The following is a 21,656-nucleotide window of genomic DNA, read 5'->3' on the forward strand; positions in this document are numbered from 1 at the left end:
GCTGGTGTTATAGGCGTGAGCCACCGCACCCGGCCAAGCTTTGTTCTTTATGGGGCTTATTTACATGGTTAAGGGTTTGCTCAGAGCTTGAGAACCTATTTATATTGTTCTTACATTTCGCAAATGTTTAAGGAAGCAAGAGAAAACTGTGAGTGCAAAAGACCAATTTCAGTTTTTAAAATTATCACTCTGAGAAAAGGACAATAGATATTTCTTAACCTGCTTAATTTCAGTGTGCATTAATCAGAGCGCTTTTATCTTAGCAGTGTTATTGCGCAGTTGTCTGAAATGAGAAAATAAATGGGGTTTAGGAGGAGTTAACATGCATGGTAGAAACTAAAAGTCAGGCTGTCTGGTCAAAAGTCTCAGCCTTGCCACTAATTAGCTGTGTCACTCAAGCATCTGAACTTCATTTTCCTTATCTGTCAAAAATGGAAAGTTTGGACAGATCCAGTGGGACGAAGATGAACACAAAATACGCGCCCTGTGGGAAACGTGATGTATTTATTTGCTTATATGTCCCACTCTCCTCCCAGACTGAAGCTCGTATTGCTAAGGTAGCACCTCCTGCATAGCTGGTGTTTACTGAGGGGATCATTCAATACTCGTAAGTAATATCCGCGTCTGATACGTAACAAAGCTGCAAAAAAAGGGGAGAAGGCATTAAATTCACTTGATAGGGCATATCTAGGTTGCTGCATGCTATGACAGGGAGACTGGCAGATTGGTACCATAGCGCTTGCTGCTAGTTTTAGCCCTTAATTTAATTTGCTGTATGATCAGCTGGGTGTGGTGGCTCATGTCTATAATCCCAGCACTTTGGGAGGCCGAGACTTGAGCCCAGGACTTCGAGACCAGCCTGGGCAACCCAGTGAGACCCCATCTCTACAAAAAAAAAAAAAAAATTAGCCAGACGTGGTGGTGCACGCCTGTAGTCCCAGCTACTCTGGAGGCTGAGGTGGGAAGATCACTTGAGCTGGGGAGGTTGAGGCTGCAGTGAGCTGTGATCGCACCACTGAACTCCAGCCTGGGTGACAGAGCAAGACCCTGTCTGAAAAAATAACAGTAATAATAATTTGGCCAGGCGCAGTGGCTCGAGCCTGTAATCGCAGCACTTTGGGGGGCCAAGGTGAGCAGATCACCTGAGGTCAGGAGTTCGAGACCAGCCTGACCAACATGGTGAAACCCCATCTCTACTAAAAATACAAAATTAGCCGGGCGTGGCGGCCCACATCTGTAATCTCAGTTACTCAGGAGGCTGAGGCAGGAGAATCCCTTGAACCTGGGAGGCGCAGGTTGCAATGAGCTGAGATCACACCATTGCACTCCAGCCTGGGCCACAAGAGCAAAACTCCATCTCAAAAAAATAAATATAAATAAAATAATAATAATAATAATTTGCTGTAAGATCTTAGAAGTTACTTCTCTAGAACCTTAAAACAATGTGTAAAATGTAGATAAACATAACTCCCTTAAAAAGCTCATAAAGGTCAAAGTTAGCATACTCTGAAATAATGGATGGGAAAATATGAAAGGCTACATTCTGTGGATAACTGTTACTAACATGGGTTGCATAAGACTGCACCTGCTGAACTGGCTTTACCATTCATTCCCCTCTTTCAGTTCATATTTTCCTTCAATTAAGTAGGGAAAAAAAACAAAAGAAGCAGAGAATAGTCACTGTTAACATACCAGCTTCCTCGGTGTGTCCATTCCTCCCACCACCTTCCTTCTTGGGGCTCACATGCAAATGGCCCCAGAGGGCTCATGGCCACAGCAGCGTCCTATGGGTGTCCTGGTTCCACTCAAGGGACACCCACAGCTCACAAAGTGGGAAATTCTTTCCCTTGTATTGGTTTCTAACACTTTTAACATCACATTTTCGCCAGGCATGCCAGCGCTGTAATCCCAGCACTGTGAGAGGCCAAGGCGGGAAGATCGCTTGATCCCAGGAGTTCGAGACCAGCCTTGGCAAAATGGCAAAACACCATCTCCACAAAATCAAAAAATCAGCTGGGTGTGGTGTGTGTGCCTGTAATCCCAGCACTTTGGGAGGCTGCAGTGGGAGGATCCCCAGAGCCCAGCAGTTCAAGGTTGCAGCGAGCCGTGATCGCAGCACTGCACTCCAGCCTGGGCCACACAGCAACATCCTGTCTCAAAAAAAAAAAAAAAATTTTATTTTTCTCCACCTTTTTCTTCTTTTTTTCAGGAGGCATCTCAATTGTTTCTTTCTTTTTTTTTTTTTTTTGAGACGGAGTCTCGCTCTGTCTCCAGGCTGGAATGCAATGGCGAGATCTCGGCTCACTGCAACCTCCGCCTCCTGGGTTCACACCATTCTCCTACCTCAGCCTCCCAAGTAGCTGGGATTACAGGCGTGGGTCACCACACACAGCTAATTTTTGTATTTTTAGTAGAGACAGGGTTTCACCATGTTGGCCAGAATGGTCTCGATCTCTTGACCTCGTGATCTGCCTGCCTTGGCCTCTCAAAGTGCTGGGATTACAGGCGTGAGCCACCACACCCAGCCACTTTTTTCTTAAAAAACCAGAAAAGCTTCCTCAGTATATCGTAGTCCCAGCTACTTGGGAGGCTGAGGCAGGAGAATCGCTTGAACCCGGGAGGCTGAGGTTGCAGTGAGCCAAGATCAAGTCATCGCACTCCAGCCTGGGCGACAGAGTGAGATTCCGCCTCAAAAAAAAAAAAAAATTAAATTACGAGTCCTCTCATTTCACTTTGTAAATTCTCGTTTGAAGTGTAGACAAGTGTTAAAGTATTTCACCAGCACATGAGGCAAATACAACTTTGTAATGTGACTTTGATCAACCTTTGAGGTTAAAATTTTACTTGGTAACGTTTCCTAAATAATTAAAATAGATTTTCTAAGAGGCAGAATAAACAGGTGAATAAAATTCTTGCCTGCAACGTGTGCAGTGTGCATGACAGCAACGTGAGCTCCCGTGGGAACATGGTGCTAATCTTGAAAAAATTACTTTGTGAATTATTGGATGCTATTGGGACCCTGTATTTGTGTTATCAGCAAATCAAGAAGTGATTCTCTCTGGGAATATTAGCCACAGTAAAATGTTCTAGACATCTCTTTATTAATTAAACAAGAGAAAAGGTAATTATAGTCTCTGCTAGGTCCCTTAAATCATTTCCTTTTTTAAAATGTCTTTTTTATTTTGAGACAGGGTCTCATTCTGTTGTCCAGGCTGGAGTGCAGTGGCATGAACATGGCTCATTGTAGCCTTGAACTCCTGGGCTCAGGTGATCCTCCGACCTTGGCCTCCCGAGTAGCTGAAATTACAGGCATGCCCCACCATGCCCGGCTAAGTTTTTTTAATTGAGATGGAGTCTCGCTTTGTCACCCAGGGTGGAGTGCAGTGGCGTGATCTCTGCTCACTGCAACCTCTGCAGCCTGAGTTCAAGCGATTCTCGTGCCTCAGCCTCCCGAGTAGCTGGGACGACAGGCATGTACCACCACACTCAGTTATTATTTTCTTTTTTTTTGTATTTTTAGTAGAAAGGGGGTTTCGTCATGTTGATCAGGTCGTTCTCAAACTCCTGACCTCAGGTGATCTGCCTGCCTTGGCCTCCCAGCGTGCTGGGATCACAGGTGTGAGCCACTGCGCCTGGCTGTACCCGGCTAATTTTTGTATTTTTTTGTACAGACAGGGTTTTGTCACGTTGCCTGGGCTAGTCTCAAACTCCTGGGCTCAAGCAATCTGCCTGCCTCGGCCTCCCAAAGTGCTGGGATTTCAGGTGTGAGCCACTGCAGTGGCCTACTATTGTTATTTTTAGTAGAGATAAGGCATTGCTACGTTGCCCAGGCTGGTCTCAACCTCCTGGCTCAAGCGATCCTCCCACATCGGCCTCCCAAAGCTCTGGGATTATAGGCGCGAGCCACTGCGCCTGGCCTCGGCATCCTGTATTTTATCTCGCAACTGTGAGGCAGATGCAGTGGCTGTTGGGAGAAGGTAGTGATGTGGGGGAGAAATAGAACACTAAAACGAACCCCACGGGGAGCCAAAGCGGCCACTGATTCACAAACAATCTAAGGATCACAGATAATTTCTTTCTTTCTTTCCTTTTTTTTTTTTTTTTTTTTTTGAGACCGAGTCTCGCTCTGTCGCCCAGGCTGGAGTGCAATGGCATGATCTTGGCTCACTGCAACCTCCGCCTCCTGGGTTCAAGCAATTCTCCTGCCTCAGCCTCCTGAGTAGCTGGGATTACAGGTGCCCGCCACCACGCCCAGCTAATTTGTTTGTATTTTTAGTAGAGATAAGGTTTCACCATCTTGGCCAGGCTGGTCTTGAACTCCTGACCTCAGGTGATCTACCCGCCTCAGCCTCCCAAAGTGCTGGGATTACAGGCGTGAGCCACCATGCCCAGCCACCTGGCCTTTATTTTTTAAATTGTGATAAAATATGCTAACATGCTTGAGCCCGGGAGTTTGAGACCAGCCTGGGAAACATTAGTGAGACCCTGTCGCTACCAAAAGAAAAAAAAAGCATGACTAAATGTACCACTGAAACTTTTTTTTTTTTTTTTTTGAGACGGAATCTCACTCTGTCACCCAGGCTGGAGTACAGTGGCGCGATCTCGGCTCACTGCAACCTCCACCTCCGGGGTTCAAGCGATTCTCCTGCCTCAACCTCCCGAGTAGCTGGGATTACAGGCACATACCACCACGCCCGGCTAATTTTTTGTATTTTTAGTATAGACGGCATTTTACCATGTTGGCCAGCCTGGTCTCGACCTCCTGACCTCAGGTGATCCACCCGCCTCGGTCTCCCAAAGTGCTGGGATTACAGGGATGAGCCACCGCGCCAGGCTGGCCTAAACCATTTTTAAGGGCACAAGTCAGTGCCATTATGTACATTAATAAGGTTGTATCACCATCATCATTGTCTATTTCCGGAATGTTTCCATCATCCCAAATAGAATTCAATCTTTAATACTCAAATATTTTTAAATTAAAACAAAGAACACTGAGACGAAGATAAACTAAATCCAGTTGGGCAACTTTTTCTTCTGAATAGGCAGACTCTCACTATCATATCAAACTTATATTCGTGGACATATATTCGTGCTGCAAACTCTGGAAGCACTCACCGAAGCAGATAAAGGCTTTTCAGAGGTTAATGGCCTGTGATGAATCTTGCAACTAGACCCTGAATCCATCATTCCTGATTCTCACTCCTAATGACATTTTACTGGGTTGTCCAATGAGTTAATAAATGAAAAATTATATTAAAACTTATAAATGCAACATGTACCCTCTATCAATATTTCCCATCATAAAATAATACTTTAAAAGTGAATTTGAGCCAGCTGCAGTGGCTCACACCTGTAATCCCAGCACTTTGGGAGACCGAGGTGGGTGGATCACCTGGGATCAGGAGTTGGAGATCAGCCTGGCCAACATGGTGAAACCCCATCTCTACTAAAAATACAAAAATTAGCTGGGCGTGGCGGCGCATGCCTGTAATCCCAGCTACTCGGGAGGGTGAGGCAGGAGAATCGCTTGAACCCGGGAGGTGGAGGTTACAGTGAGCCAAGATCAAGCCATTGCACTCCAGCCTGGGCAACAAGAGCAAAACTCCATCTCAAGAAAAAAGAAAAACAAGGTGAATTTGGGCTGAATGCGGTGGCTCATGACTGTAATCCCAGCACTTTGGAAAGCCGAGGAGGGAGGATCAGTTGAGCCCAGGAGCTTGAGTTCCACCTGGGCAACAGAGTGAGACCCCGTCTCTATAAAAAAAATGCAAAAATTAGCCCGGTGTGGTGGAGCTTGTCTGTAGTCCCAGCTACTCAGGAGGCTGAGGTAGGAGGATCGCTTGAGCCCAGGAGGTCGAGGCTACAGTTAGCTGAAATTGCGCCACTGTACTCCAGCCTGGGCAACAGAATGAGATCCTGTCTCAAAAAAAAAAAAAGAAAAAAAGAAACTGAATTTATATGGAATCACTGTTGTGACATTTTAACATCTTTTCTCTATAGTTATTGTACAAAGAATACCTTTTTTTTTCAAAAAAGTTTTCAAGAAAAAAATACTTTCAGGTTTTTTCATGGACTTACAAATATGAGACCGCTACAACAAATGTATCTAGCCTGACAAAACATAAATGAAACGTTGTATGCAGTCTCTTTTTCTATTAGTCGGCGGCTGAAAGCCTTTGAAACAACCTGATGGGCGGTTGGTATTGTGTAAGACGGTGACCTAAAAACAGCCTGTCAGTTCCCTGCCATCCCATTTTTCAACAGCACGGTGTGATCATAATGGGCTTTATTGACATCATAAATCTGAGAGCATGGATGGTATCCATTTCCAGTTGTTTAACTGAAGAAATGAAAGATCTTGTAATGTGGAGTTGATATGGAGAGTTTGTCGAGCTACAATAAAATTTTGCAAGAGCTGTGACCTTGGGTCAGAAAATGACTGATCAAGACAGAACATTTTGTCATACTGTGGAAGTGACTGTATTGACTTATTTTATTCTTAGCTCTAATGCCAACAGAGAGCACGAATTGCTTCTGACTGCTTTCTGTCTCAACCCAGAGTGACTCTGTGGGCAAATCAATACAAGTATCGTCTAAATAAGCTACGACTAAATAATAAAATATGATAAACTTTTATTATTTATTTTGAGACAGAGTTTCGCGCTTGTGGCCCAGGCTGGATTGCAATGGCGCGATCTCTGCTCACTGCAACCTCTGCCTCCCGGGTTCAAGCGATTTTCCTGCCTCAGCCTCCCGAGTAGCTGGGATTCCAGGCATGTGCTACCACGCCCAGCTAATTTTTGTTTTTTCAGTAGAGACGGAATTTCACCACGTTGGCCATGCTGGTCTTGAACTCCTGGTCTCAAGTGATCCTGGCCTGAGCTTTTCAAAGTGCTAGGATTACAGGCGTGAGCCACTGCACCCGGCCTGTTTTCCATCTTCTTGATGTGATGGGTTCTCATAAGGGTGAACAGGTGGGCGTGAGCAACCTGGACCCAAACAGGTGAAGCCACAGCAAATCATAGACGGTCCCTGGGTTTCGTGGGTTTGGGAACAGCAAATCGCAGACAGTCCCTGGCTTTCCTGGGTTTGGGAACTTTATTTAGGATGTTTGACACAGTTGAGTGTAAAAGAATGATACATTTTCTCACAACTTGTAAGATTTGAGAAGTGCTAAAAGCCCTAGAGAGGAGAAAGAGAATGGTGGTGTCTATTAAAATGCAGTGTGAGATCATCTATGATTCATTTACATAAGATTTAAAAATAAGCAGAACAAATACATAGCTTTACAAGTTCCAGTCGTGGTTACTCTTGCTGAGGAGGGGTAGGCAGAGGAAGGGGAGTGAGGGGGGTTCTGGGGTGCTGGTTACCTTCTGTTCCTTGGTCTGAGCAATGGTAAATGGTCGCCTTTGTGAAAATTCATTGAGTTGTACACTGATGGCTTGGGCACTTCTTTCTATGTGTATAATATTCAATACATTTTTTGAAAATGTAAAAATGGGCCAGACACAGTGGTTCATGCCTGTAATCCCAGCACTTTGGGAGGTGGAAGCGGATGGATTGCTTGAGCTCAGGAGTTTGAGACCAGCCTGGGCAACATGGTGAAATCCCATCTCTACAAAAAATAGCCAGGCGTGGTGGCTCACCTGTAGTCCCAGCTACTTGGGAGCCTGAGGTGGGACAATCACCTGAGCCCAGGGAAGTTGAGGCTGCAGTGAGCTGTGATTGTGCCGCTGCACTCCAGCCTGGGTGACAGAGCAAGACCTTGTCTCAAAAAAAAAAAAAAAAAAAAAAAAGGGCTGGGCACGGTGGCTCATGCCTGTCATCCCAGCACTTTGGGAGGCTGAGCCGGGTGGATCACCTGAGATCAGGAGTTTGAGACCAGCCTGGCCAACATGGAGAAACCCCGTCTCTACTAAAAATACAATATTAGCCAGGAGTTGTGGTGCATGGTGCTCACACCTGTAATCCCAGCTACCCGGAGGCTGAGGCAGAAGAATCGCTTGAACCCAGGAGGCAGAGGTTGTGGTGAGCCGAGATCGTGCCATTGCACTCCACTGGGCAACAAGAGCAAAACTCCGTCTCAAAAAAAAAAAAAAAAAAAGTAAAAATGTAGTATAGAAGAATCTTTGTCAGTCCTTTACAGAAAGTTGATATGAGAATTGTCTAATAGAATTTTAAAAATAGATGTTATTTTTTAGAAGAGTTTTAGATTTATAGAAAAATTGAGAAGCTAGTTCAGGGAGTTTCTATATGCCCTATGCCCAGTTTCCCCTATTATTAACATATTAGTGTGGGCCAGGCACAGTGGCTCACGCCTGTCATCCCAGCACTTTGGGAGGCCGAGGCGGGGGGATCACCTGAGGTCAGGAGTTCGACTATCCTGACCAACATGGTGAAACCCTATCTCTAGTAAAAATACAAAAATTAGCTGGGTATGGTGGCACACACCTGTAATCCCAGCTACTCCAGAGGCTGAGGCAGGAGAATCACTTGAACCCAGGAGGCGGAGGTTGCAGTGAGCCGAGATCGAGCCACTGCACTCCAGCCTGGGCGACAGAGCAAGGCTCAGTCTCAAAAATAAATAAATAAAATAAAATAAAAATATATTAGTATGGTACATCTATTACAATGAATAAACCCATATTGCTACATTAGTACTAACCAAAGTCGGTAGTTGATTCAGGTTTGCTTACTCTTCCCCTAATTTTCTTTTCTGCTCCAGGCCCCCACATTGCCTTTGGTCACCATGTCTCACTGGGCTCCTCTGGGCTGTGACAGTGTTTCTGGTGACCTGGACGGTTTTGAGGAATGCTGGTGTGGGATCGTATAGGAGTTCGAGACCAGCCTGGCCAACATGGTGAGATCCTGTCTCCACTAAAAATACAAAAATTAAGTGGGCGTGGTGGTGTGTGCCTGTAGTCCCAGTTCAGGCGATTCTCCTGCCTCAGTCTCCCAAGTAGCTGGGATTACAGGCACCCGCCACCACGCCCGGCTAATTTTTGTATTTTTAGTAGACAGGGTTTCACCATGTTGTTCAGGCTGGTCTCAAACTCCCGACCTCAGGTGATCCACCCGGCCTTGGCCTTTAAAGGGCTGGGATTACAGGCGTGAGCCACCCCGCCCAGCTTGTAATTAAATTTTTTTCAGTCCACGTAGAAGACGGTGGTGCCGTCAGATGAAGCTGTCCTATGCAGGGGTGCTGTTTTTTGTTTTTTGTGTTTTGTTTTGTTTTGAGATGGAGTCTTGCTCTTGTTGCCCAGGCTGGTTGGAGTGCAGTGAGCCAAGATGGCACCACTGCTTTCCAGCCTGGGTGACAGAGTGAGACCCTGTCTCAAAAGAAAAAAAAAAAAAAACTTCTAAAAGAACATCATGGGGGGAAAACTACGTTTTATTCAACTTCTCTACATGTAAAGTACCATTTAATGTTTTTAAAATTTTGAGTTGGCCGGGTGTGGTGACTCACGCCTGTCATCCCAGCACTTTGGGAAGCCGAGGCAGGCAGATCATCTGAGGTCAGGAGATCGAGACCAGCCTGATCAACATGACAAAACCCCATCTCTATAAAAATACAAAAAGATAGCCAGGCGTGGTGGTGGGTGCCTGTAATCCCAGCTGCTTGGGAGGCTGAGGCAGGAGAATCACTTGAACCTGGGATGCAGTGGTTGTAGTGAGCCAAGATCTCGCCACTGCACTCCAGCCTGGGTGACAGAGTAAGACTCTGTCTCAAAAAAAAAAAAAAAATTTAACTGGGAGCCCTACATTTTATCCGACAACCTGGGCTCAGGACCTCCCCCAGCAAGGCCTGGGACGCCCTGCCTCTGTGACCTCCTCACCAAAGCTCAGCAAGCCCGGCATTCTGGATTTATTCCAGTGCTGGGAACAATTCAAGTTCTTTCCCGGCCCAGGGCCTTTGCGCAGCATGTTCTATATTGCTGGAACCCTCTTCACATGCCTGGCTGCTTCTCACTCACAAGGTTTCAGCTTAAATGTCTCCTCCTTAGAACGTCCTTTCCTGAGCCAGCTGTGGTGGCGCCCTGTAGTTCCAGCTACTTGGGAGGCTGAGGCAGGAAGGTCGCTTGAGCGCAGGAGTTCCAGGCTGCAGTGACCCATGATTGCATCACTACACTCCAGCCTGAGTGATAGAGCGAGACCCTGTCTCTAAAAATAAAAAATAATAATTAATTAACTAAAAATTAAAAAGGGCCGGGCAAGGTGGCTCACGCCTATAATCCTAGCACTTTGGAAGGCCGAGGTGGGGGAGAACACTTAAGCCCAGGAGTTTGAGACCAACCTAGGCAACATAGCGAGACCCCATCTCTACAAAATAAGATGTGAAGTTTTCATTTAACATCATCAGTGGATCTTTGGAATCTGACTTTAAGCAAAACAAAGTAAAACAGGTATTCAAATTAGGTTGTTTGTTGTTTCATTATAATGTTAACAAGGAAAAAAAATAGTTTTTGTTACATAAAAAAAATAGGTTTTGCTTAAAGTTGCAGTTTCCAAAAGCCTATAGTGAGGACTGGCTGTAATTAGTGAAGAGGAGGACGTGCTGGATTTGAGCGGGCTCTGCCGCCAACGGCTGATGCTTTAGAAGAAGGGCGTGCGAGGCCCAGCGTGGTGGCTCACGCCTCTAATCCCAGCACTTTGGGAGGCTGAGGTGGGTGGATCACCTGAGGTCGGGAGTTCGAGACCAGCCTGACCAACATGGTGAAACCCCGTCTCTACTAAAAATACAAAATAAGCCAGGCGTGGTGGCGCATGCATGTAATCCCAGCTATTTGGGAGGCTGAGGCAGGAGAATCACTTGAACCTGGGAGGCGGAGGTTGTGGTGTGCCGAGATCGCGCCATTGCACTCCAGCCTGGCAACAAGAACAAAACTCCATCTCCAAAAAAAAAAAAAAAAACACGCTAGGCACAGTGGCTTACGCCTGTAATCCCAGCACTCTGGGAGGCCGAGGCGGGTGGATCACAAGGTCAGGAGATCGAGGCCCTCCTGGCTAACACCGTGAAACCCTGTCTCTACTAAAAATACAAAAAATTATCTGGGTGTGGTGGCAGACGCCTGTAGTCCCAGCTACTTGGGAGGCTGAGGCAGGAGAATGGCGTGAACCCGAGAGGCAGAGCTTGCAGTGAGCAGAGATCGTGCCACTGCACTCCAGCCTGGGCGACAGAGCGAGACTCCATCTCAAAAAAAAAAAAAAAAAAAACAGAAGGACATGTGGATTGGGTACGGTAGCTCACGCCTGTAATCCCAGCATTTAGGGAGGCCAAGGTAGGCAGACTGCATGAGCTAGGAGTTCCAGACCAACCTGGGCAACTTAGTGAGACCCTGTCTCTAAAAACACAAAAATAAATGAAATTAGCCAGGCATGCTGGTGAGCACTTGTAGTCCAAACTACGTGGGGGACCGAGGCAGGAGGATCAATTGAGCCCAGGAATTTGAGGTTGCAGTGAGCCATAATGTACCAGTGCACTTCAGCCTGGGTGACCAAGCAAGACCCCGTCTCAAAAACAAAATAAAATTTAATGTAATTTCTTTTTTTTTTTTTTTTTTTGAGAAGGAGCCCCAGGTTGGAGTGAGTGCAGTGGTGTGATCTCGGCTCACTGCAACCTCCGCCTCCCGGGTTCAAGCAATTCTTCTGCCTCAACCTCCCAAGTAGCTGGGATTACAGGCACACCACCATGCCCGACAAATTTTTTTATTTTTAGTAGAGACGGGGTTTCGCCATATTGGCCAGGCTGGTCTCAAACTCCTGACCTCAAGTGATCCGCCGGCCTTGGCCTCCCAAAGTGCTGGGATTACAGGCACGAGCCACCACATCCGCCCTCTATTATATTCTTAAAATTAAGTTATGTCAGCCAGGCACGGTGGCTCACGCCTGTAATCCCAGCACTTTGAGAGGCCAAGGCGGGTGGATCACAAGGTCAGGAGTTCGAGACCAGCCTGACCAACATGGTGAAACCCCGTCTCTACTAAAAATACAAAAATTAACCAGGTGTGGTGGTGCGTGCCTGTAATCCCAGCTACTCAGGAGGCTGAGGCAGAAAATCGCTTGAACCTGGGAGGCGGAGGTTGCAGTAAGCTGAGATTGCACCATTGCACTCCAGCCTGGGTGACAGAGCAAGACTCCATCTCAAAAACAAACAAAAAAATTAAGTTATGTCAAATTATATTTTCCTAGGCATCCAGAACCTTCCAACATGAATTCATGGTAAAGGAAACACCTAAATATTGTTTCTGGCAATCTCCTGTTTTGTAAAGTCTGTGTTAAACTTTTATTCCCAGACTAGCATTGAAATCACTGTAGAACACATAGATTTAGTGTGAGATGGCTTCATTGTGAACGAGTTCCCGTTTACTGTGTCAAAGTCAAGCCATTGTGTAGCCAGGTACGGATGGGCCAACTGCCGAGCCATGGTGGAGAAGGTGGAGAAGAGCCATGGAGTTATCAGCGAAATCAGAGCTGCCTCGGTGGATTTCAAATCAGAAATTCCTAAGGGTAACCCTACAGTGAGTGCATAAAGCCACTCAGTGTAATCAGTAGCGTATGACTTCTGTACAATTTGCATAAGATGCACAAGTTGCAATTTGGTTTCAGACTTTTTGTTTCTTTCTTTTTTTTTTTTTTTTTTTTTGAGACAGGGTCTGGCTCTGTTGCCCAGGCTGGAGTGCACTGGTGTGATCTCGGCTCATTGCAACCTCTGCCTCCTGGGCTCAAGCCATCTTCCCATCTCAGCCTCTCAAGTAGCGGGGACTACAGGCACACACCACCACACCTGGCTAATTTTTGTATTTTTTGCAAAGAAAGGATTTTGCCATGTTGCCCAGGTTGGTCTTGAACCATTGAGCTCAAGCGATCCTCCAGCCTCAACCTCCCAAAGTGCTGGGATTACAGGCATGAGCCACCACGCCCAGCCTGGTTTCAGACTTTTATAAATAATGTGTGTATTATTTCCTCTAAATAGCTTGTTTTTCTTTCCTTTTTTTTTTTTTTTTTTTTTTTTTTGAGACAGAGTCTCACTTTGTCACCCAGGCTGGAGTGCAGTGGTGCAATCTTGGCTCACTGCAGCCTCAACCCCCCAAGCTCAAGCAATCCTCCTGCCTCAGCCACCTGAGTAGCTGAGACTACAGGCATGCGCCATCACACCCGGCTAAGTTTTATATTTTTAGTAGAGACAGGGGCTTCACTATGTTGGCCAGGCTGGTCTCGATCTCCTGACCTCAAGTGATCCACCCACTTCGGCCTCCCAAAGTGCTGGGATTACAGGTGTGAGCCACTGCCCGCAGCCCTAAATTGGGTTTTTTGTTACAGGTGGATGGAGCTGAATTCCTGAGGAAAAGCTCAACTCAGCTATGGACGGATCTTGTTCCTCCTTATCAGGGGATCCCCAAGGAGAACGCTTGGCGTGTCCTCCTTTGGTCCAGCCTGGGTTGCAGCTTCGATGCTCCCTCTGTGCAGGGCGGAAGGTACCTGCAGATTGCCCATCTGTACCCGGGATTTAGGGGACGCCTGATGAGGTATTTGCGTTTAATCATCATCTTGATGCGGACGCTTTTAGGAGCAACGACTGAGACTGGGAGGGATTATAGATAAACACTCAAATGACAGGAAATCTTCAGCTGTCTTCCACCATCACTCTTCTAAAACATTAGTGCCTCATCTCGATAACGAAACAATGTCAGTGCATCCTGAGAGCATGTGGCTCACATCTCCATTCGAGGCTGTGCACATTTAACCAGGCTGTTTTGAATATTAGACTCTTTTATCAGATCTTCCGACCATCCACCTTCCGCTGCTCACAGACCTTGGGTTTCAGAGAAAAGGCTCCTGGATTTCAACGCAATCCATTATCTTCTGTGGACACATGAGGCAAGCAACCTACGGGAGACTTTTTTCTCTTTTTTCTTTGCCTTAAAAAAAATCTTTTGTTGGAGCTTGCTTCACTAGTAGGAAAGCTGACACCTGTGTAGACAGGTTGTCTGCACCCACTCACAAATTCATTCATGCGTCATGTGCTTTTTGGAGCCGGCATTGCCCTCATCTTTGAGGAGCTCACAATTGGAAGGGAGGGGAGTATCCACACGGTGGAGGTCCCCAATGGCTTAGTTACATTTGGTTCGGGGTTAGGAAGTAGAGCAAAAACAGGGCTTGGTTTAGCACTGCTCCCAAGTTGCTGACGTTTATTTTTACTAATCGTCCCTTAAAAAAAGAATCAGGAGGCTGGGTGCAGTGGTTTATGCCTGTAATCCCAGCAATTTGGGGGGCCGAGGCGGGCAGATCACCTGAGGTCAGGAGTTCAAGACTAGCCTGGCCAACATGGTGAAACCCCGTCTCTACTAAAATACAAAATTAGCCAGGCGTGGTGGTGCACACCTGTAATCCCAGTTACTCAAGAGGCTGAGGCAGGAGAATCGCTTGCACCCAGGAGGCAGAGATTGCAGTGAGCCAAGATCACGCCATTGCACTCAAGCCTAGGCGACAGAGCAAGACTCGGTCTAAAAAATAAAAAAATAAGAATCACACTGGGTATGGTGGCTCACACCTATAATCCCAGCACCTTGGGAAGCCAAGACAAGAGGATCACTTGAGCCCAGGAGTTTGAGACCAACCTGGGCAACATAGCAAGCCCTCATCTCTTAAAAAAAGTTAAACTTTACCCAGGCATGGTGGTGCACACTTGTAGTCCCAGCTACTCGGGAGAGTGAAGTGAGAGAATCGTTTGAGCCCATGATTTCGAATTCCACATGATCAATTGCAAACTGATTTTTTTTTTTTTTTTTAGATGGAGTCTCACTCTGTCTCCCAGGCTGGACTGCAGTGGCGCGATCTCAGCTCAATGCAACCTCCACCTTCTGGGATAAAGCGATTCTCCTGCCTCAGCCTCACAAGTAGCTAGGACTACAGGCACCCGCTACCACAGCCGGCTAATTTTTGTATTTTTAGTACAGATGGGGTTTCACCATATTGACCAGGCTGGTCTCGAATTCCTGACCTTGCGATCCGCCTGCCTCAGCTTCCCAAAGGGCTGGGATTACAGGCGTGAGCCACTGCACCCGGCCACTGATTTTTTGTTGTTGTTGTTGTTATCAGTGTTTTTTTATTATTATTATTATTTATTTTATTTTATCATACTTTAAGTTTTAGGGTACTATACTGATTTTATACCCAACTCATTCCAGGATTCTTGCAACACACCATGCTGATGTACAAAGATGAATAAGACATGGTCTCGGCCGGGCGCGGTGGCTCACGCCTGTCATCCCAGCACTTTGGGAGGCTGAGATGGGCAGATCAGGAGGTCAGGAGATCGAGACCATCCTGGCTAACACGGTGCAACCCAGTCTCTATTAAAAATACAAAAAATTAGCCAGGTGTGGTGGCACATGCCTGTAGTCCCAGCTACTCGGGAGGCTGAGGCAGGAGAATCACTTGAACCCAGGAGGCAGAGATTGCAGTGAGCCGAGATTGTGCCACTGCACTCCAGTTTGGGCGACAGAGCGAGACTCCATCTCAAAAAAAAAAAAAAAAAAAGACATGGTCTTACTGATCAGAGGGTAAAGCAGGGAAAATTTGAGTTGCCCCATCATCGAGCAACAAGTACCATTCCTGGGACTTGTATGCAAAGACGAGAAAGCCTGGGAGATGTGATGTGCAGATACAGTATGGGCTGTGCTGTCTTGTGGAAAAAGACAGAATAGCTGGGTGCAGTGGCTCACATCTGTAATCCCAGCACTTTGGGAGGCCGAGGTGGGCAGATCACCTGAGGCCAGGAGTTTGAGACCAGCCTGGCCAACATGGCAAAACCCCATCTCTACTAAAAATACAAAAATTAGCCTGCGTGGTGACGAGTGCCTGTAATCCCAGCTACTCGGGAGGCTGAGGCAGGAGAATCAATTGAACCCAGGAGGTGGAGGTTGCAGTGAGCCAAGATCATGACAGTGCACCCCAGCCTGGGCAACAGAGCGAGACTCTGTCTCAAAAAAATAAAATGAAAAAGACATGCTTAAATTTTAGCTTCCATTTCTCATCTTCTAAAGCCGTGCTTCTCAAACATGAGTGAGCAGACCCAGGAATCTTGTTAAAATGCAGATTCTGATTCAAGGGGCCTGGGAGGAGCCTGAGGTCCTGCCTTTCAAACCAGCTCCCAGATGGGGCTGATGCTGACACCAGTAAACTCCCTTTGCACACAAGCCTGTTTAGGCTGGGTCTTCTCCAATTTGCACACACAGTATCCCAGCTATGACATTCAGAAACATCAAGCTTGTTCTTTCCTGCCCCTTGATGCTGCTTTTTGTTCTGTGCCTTCTCTTAAGCCCTGCCCTCTGCTTGGAACGCTCTCTGCCACCTCTTCACTCCTCCTCCAGGAAGCCTTCCTTGACTGCCTGCTCTCTGCCCTCCGAGGACTCTCGGGAGCAGACTTTGAGGAGCAGGCTCCAGGGCAGAGGTTCTTGGCCTTGGCTACAAATTAGAATCACCTGGGAGCTTTAAACCACACACTGTCACACCCCAGACCAATAGAACCAGAATTTCTAGGGGTGGGACCCAGCACCGGTGTGAGAAGAAGTAGGTCACAGGTGTCTCTCACGCACATTTACAAAGTATTGACGACATCTGATGTCTCCAAACCAGTTGGTAAAATTCACTGTAGCAGTTCATCACAGCCAGGTGCCGCGGCTCATGCCTATAATCCCAGCACTTTGGGAGGCTGAGGCAGGTGGATCACTTGGAGCCCAGGAGTTCAAGACCAGCCTGGGCAACATGGTGAGACTCCCATCTCTACAAAAAACACAGAAATTAGCCAGGCATGGTGGTGCACGCCTATTGTCCCAGCAACTCGGAAGCTGAGGTGAGAGAATTGCTTGAGCTTGGGAGGTGGAGGCAGCAGTGAGCCGAGACTGCACCACTGCACTCCAGACTGGGTGACAGAGCAAGACCCTGTCTCAGAAAATAAAATTTATTTTTTTTAAAAAAGGCCAAGTGTGGTGGCTTACGCCTGTAATTCCAGCACTTTGGGAGGCTAAGGCAGGCAGATCACTTGAGGTCAGGAGTTTGAGACCAGCCTGGCCAACATGGCGAAACTCCATCTCTACCAAAAATATAAAAAATTAGCCAGGCGGCTGGGCGTGGTGGCTGATGCCTGTAATCCCAGCACTTTGGGAGGCCAAGGCAGGCGGATCAGGAGGTCAGGAAATCGAGACCATCCTGTCTAATATGGTGAAACCCCATCTCTACTAAAAATACAAACCATTAGCCAGGTGTGGTGGCTCGCACCTGTAGTCCCAGCTACACAGGAGGCTGAGGCAGGAGAATCGCTGGAACCCGGGAGGTGGAGGTTGCAGTGAGTCGAGATCGTGCCACTGCACTCAAGCTTGGGTGACAGAACAAGACTCCATCTCAAAAAAAAAAAAAAGGCCCCAAGGCCCTCATCTGCCCCTTCTGCCATGCGAGGACAGTGAAAAGATGGCCATCGAGGAGGGGGCCCTCACCAGACACGGACCTGCCTGTCCTGGAGTGTGGGTGTCCGGCCTCCAGAGCGTGAGAAAGGCATTTCTGTTGCTTACATACCCCTCAGTTGATCTTGAAACAAGGAATTGTTTAAGGAAGGAATTAGGGCTGGGCACAGTGGCTCACACCTGTAATCCCAGCACTTTGGGAGGCCGGGGTGGGAGGATCACTTAAGCTCAGGGGTTCAAGGCCAGCCTGGGCAACATAGGGAGACCTCACCTCTACAAAAAATTTAAAAATTAACTAGGTGCAACGGTGCATGCTGTGATCCCAGCTACATGGGAGGCAGAGGCAGGAGGATTGTTTGATCCCAGGAGGTGGTGGCTGCAGTGAGCTGTGTTTGCTCCACTGCACTCCAGCCTGGGCAACAGAGAAAGAGCCAGTCTTTTTTTTTTTTTGAGACAGAGTCTCACTCCGTCACCCAGGCTGGAGTGCAGTGGCACAATCTTGGCTCACTGCAAACTCCACCTCCCAGGTTCAAGCCATTCTCCTGCTTCAGCCTCCCGAGTAGCTGGGACTACAGGCACCCCCCACCACGCCCGGCTAATTTTTTTTGTATTTTTGGTAGAGACAGGGTTTTACTGTGTTAGCCAGGATGGTCTCGATCTCCTGACCTCGTGATCCGCCTGCCTCGGCCTCCCAAAGCACTGGGATTACAGGCGTGAGCCACTGCGCCCAGCCAGAAAGAGCCAATCTTAAAAAAAAAAAAAAAAAAAAAGTAATTTCCTATCTTTATAAAGGCCATAAAGGTAGGCCTTTATCAGTAGGAAGGAGGCAGAAGAGCCAAGGTCCAAGGAGAGCTGAAGACAGAAGTGCCCCTTTACTTTGATGGTCCTGAAATTAGCCCAGGAGCTCTGGCCAGCAACATGCTTTGGTTCAGCTGCAGACGACTGGGCCCGGCCTGGCGAAAGGGAACTCCCAATGCAGTGAGTAGACTCTGGTGGTGGCTGCTACCACAGTGGCCTAGCTAGGTTCTAGGCCTGCTCTGCTGTGAGCCTCTCCAGTCCACAGAAGGGAGGGGCACAGCTCTCCCTCCACACCCATCCCAGCAACATCAACTCATTCCATCAACTAATTCGAAAAATGTTCTGGACAATCCACAGTGGCTCACACCTGTAAGCCCAGCACTTTGGGAGGCTGAGGTGGGTGGCTCACCTGAGGTCAAGAGTTCGAGACCAGCCTGGCCAACATGGTGAAACCCCATCTCTACTAAAAATACAAAAATTAGCTGGGTGTGGTGGCACATGCCTGTAATTTCAGCTACTCAGGAGGCTGAGGCAGGAGAATCGCTTGAACCCAGGAGGTGGAGGTTGCAGTGAGCCGAGATCGCGCCACTGCTCTCCAGCCTGTGCGACAGAGCAAAAACTCCATCTCAAAAAAAAAAGAAAAAAAGAAAGAAAAGAAAAATGTTCTGGCCCCTCGCCTGAAAGCCCCCTGGAAGAACATCTGCCATTTGCTCTAATTAGATTAAGACACATGCAAGTGTCCTAGTCCCTGGAATAACCGCTGTTAAGAGCTCCCTTTGACATTTGCAGGGGAAGAATCTACACCCACATTTTCAGCCCGTCCTGCTCTCAGTGGTTTCCCTCCCGTGGGGCCTGTGTCTGGCCTGTCCTGGCCCCACAGGTAATGCCCCCGACGCCAAAGGCATTGTGGACCCAGATGTGCAACTGACCTGGAACACAGCTGAGTGATATCAGACTCAACATCAGGTGCGGAGCTGTTTGTTCTGTTGGAGAACATTCCAGAGGTTCCAGAAGCTGGCAGGGCTTGGGGCTCACCCGTGTTTCTGTGCCAGGAGCTCTCCCCAAACACCTGCTGTGACTCAACAAAGCTGCACTGAGCACAAGCTTGGGTCAGGCCCCGCGAGGGGATCCAGGGAGGAAACACACAGACAGGGGGTCGCTGCCGTGGGGCAGAGAACAAACTGGTGCTACCTGTGCCTGGTGGGCAGAGCCCAGGTTGTCGGAGGCATGTTCAGAAGCTGGGTTCACTCAGTCTGTTCCGTTATGGGATCAATGGGCCCCCTTGGAAAGTTCTGGAGTGAGGGAACCATCACTGAGGGTGTGCTAGTGGCAGTCCCGCTCTGTCCCCAAGGCTGGGTGCGTGGCGGTGGCAGTCCCGCTCTGTCCCCCAGGCTGGGTGCATGGCGGTGGCAGTCCCGCTCTGTCCCCCAGGCTGGGTGTGTGGCGGTGGCAGTCCCGCTCTGTCCCCCAGGCTGGGTGCGTGGCGGTGGCAGTCCCGCTCTGTCCCCCAGGCTGGGTGCGTGGCGGTGGCAGTCCCGCTCTGTCCCTCAGGCTGGGTGCAGTGGCGCGATCCCGGTTCACTGCACCCTCCTCCTCGCAGGTTCAAGCGATTCTCCGGCCTCAGCCTCCTGAGCGGCTGGGATGGCAGGCGTGTGCCGCTGCACCCGGCCTACACGGCTTTTAAATCTTACATTGTGCACCAGAGAAGAGTCAAACAAAGCAAAATTAGCGGCAGAAAGCACCCCCTTGTTTCTCTGTACACACGACCCAGGTGTATCGCAGAGCAAACACGGTGAAAGTGTGCACGCTCGGGAAAGGCGCAGGAACTGACATTTTACCAAGGTCCCTGAAGGGGCAGAAAACAGGCCCCGAGAGGCACAGATGCCAACAATGATTGTCAGGAATCAATGGGAAAGCGTGTTTGTGCGGGGCTATTGGCATCTGATGTGTTTGTTATAATTGGCTCCCGCCAGCCCTGTCTCCTTTATTAATTGCACATATTCCTCTTGACGAAAGTGACATGCCGATGGCAGCGTTGTGGGCTTGGAGACGAGGGTGCCTTTCGATCTAAGCCTAAAGTCACATTTGTGACCCGAACCTAAGACAGAGAGGAGCCCAAAGGTCACTTCTCCTCCAGGAATGTCTGGATGGGTGACTTATTGGAGCCGCTCGCTTAATTGTACCACCTTGAGGTAGCCACATAGTGACAGTTTTCCTGGGTCCCTTAAACCATGATGCTTCATAGGATGACTCTGCCTGAAGCCCTCCGGCAGCTGGAGTTTCATTCTGCAGACAAGGAAAACAAGGCCGTTCCGAGAACTTCCAGAATTCAACCACTCAATCCACCAATGAATGCTAAGATCGTGGGCTCACGTTCAAGGAGAAACACGATGTGCACCTGATATCAAAGTATCAAAACAGAAACAGTGGTCTGGCCAGGCGCGGTGGCTCACACCTGTAATCCCAGCACTTTGGGAGGCTGAGGTGGGCGGATCACCTGAGGTCAGGAGTTCGAGACCAGCTTGGCCAACAAGGCAAAACCCTGTCTCTACTAAAAATACAAAAATTAGCTGGGCGTGGTGGCGCATGCCTGTAATTTCAGCTACTCGGGAGGCTGAGGCAGGAGAATTCCTTGAACCCGGGAGGCGGAAGTTGCAGTGAGCCGAGACTGCGCCACTGCACTCCAGCCTGGGTGACACAGCAAGACTGTGTCTCAAAACAAAAACAAACAAATAAAAAAGACATTGATCTTCTTTGAGGCTGGGCACAGTTGCTCATGCCTATAATTCCAACACTTTGGGAAGCCAAGGCAGGAAGATTGCTTGAAGCCAGGAGTTCAGGACCAGCCTGGACAATGTAGCAAGACCCTGTCACCACAAAAAATACAAAAGTGAGCTGGGTGTAGTGGCAGGCGCCTATAGTCCCAGCTACTTGGGAGGCTGAGGTGGGAGGATTGCCTGAGCCCAGGGAAGTCGAGGCTGCAGTGAGCTGAGATTGCACCACTGCACTCTAGCCTGGGGCACAAGGAGAGCTTGTCTCAAAAAAAAAAAAAAAAAAAAGAAGAAGAAGAAAAGAAAAGAAAAAGTGTGACTGGGCACGGTGACTCACGCCTGTAATCCCAGCACTTTGGAGGCCACAGCAGGCAGATCATCTGAGATCAGGAGTTCGAGACCAGCCCAGCCAACGTGGCAAAACCCATCTCTACTAAAAATACAAAAATTAGCTGGGCATGGTGGTGGGTGCCTGTAATCTCAGCTACTCGGGAGGCTGAATGGGGAGAATCACTTGAATCCGGGAGTTGGAGGTTGCCGTGAGCCGAGATTGTGCCACTACACTCCAGCCTACGTGACAGAGCGAGACTCTGTCTCAAAAAAAAAAAAGAAAGAAAGAAAATAA

General features: G+C 48.2%; 1 long non-coding RNA gene across 1 annotated transcript; it reads right to left on the reverse strand.

The window, feature by feature from the left end:
• Positions 1 to 531: 531 nt before the first annotated feature.
• LOC129527500 (uncharacterized) lies at positions 532 to 6,170 on the reverse strand. Its single transcript, XR_008672465.2, has 3 exons — positions 6,019 to 6,170; positions 5,116 to 5,216; positions 532 to 640 (listed from the first exon to the last, which is right to left on the reverse strand). It is a non-coding gene; the product is annotated as an uncharacterized lncRNA (long non-coding RNA).
• Positions 6,171 to 21,656: the final 15,486 nt, after the last annotated feature.

This window comes from Gorilla gorilla, chromosome 18 (genome assembly GCF_029281585.2).
Source record: "Gorilla gorilla gorilla isolate KB3781 chromosome 18, NHGRI_mGorGor1-v2.1_pri, whole genome shotgun sequence".
NCBI lineage: Eukaryota > Metazoa > Chordata > Mammalia > Primates > Hominidae > Gorilla > Gorilla gorilla.